The sequence below is a fragment of the Penaeus monodon genome, chromosome 36 (genome assembly GCF_015228065.2).
Source record: "Penaeus monodon isolate SGIC_2016 chromosome 36, NSTDA_Pmon_1, whole genome shotgun sequence".
NCBI classification, from domain to species: Eukaryota; Metazoa; Arthropoda; class Malacostraca; order Decapoda; family Penaeidae; genus Penaeus; species Penaeus monodon.
In genome coordinates this window covers 18,643,502-18,643,704 of record NC_051421.1, presented here as the reverse complement: position 1 = coordinate 18,643,704, position 203 = coordinate 18,643,502, and positions in this window count along the sequence as shown.

The window sequence follows — 203 nt, the reverse complement described above, 5'->3', positions numbered from 1 at the left end:
ATATATAATATATATATATATATATATATAATGTATATATCATCAATATATATACACATATGACGTTGTATATATATACATATATTTATATATATATATATATATATATATATATATATATTATATATATATAATATTGTATATACTATATATAATATATTATATATATATATATATATATATATATATAATTATATATACAT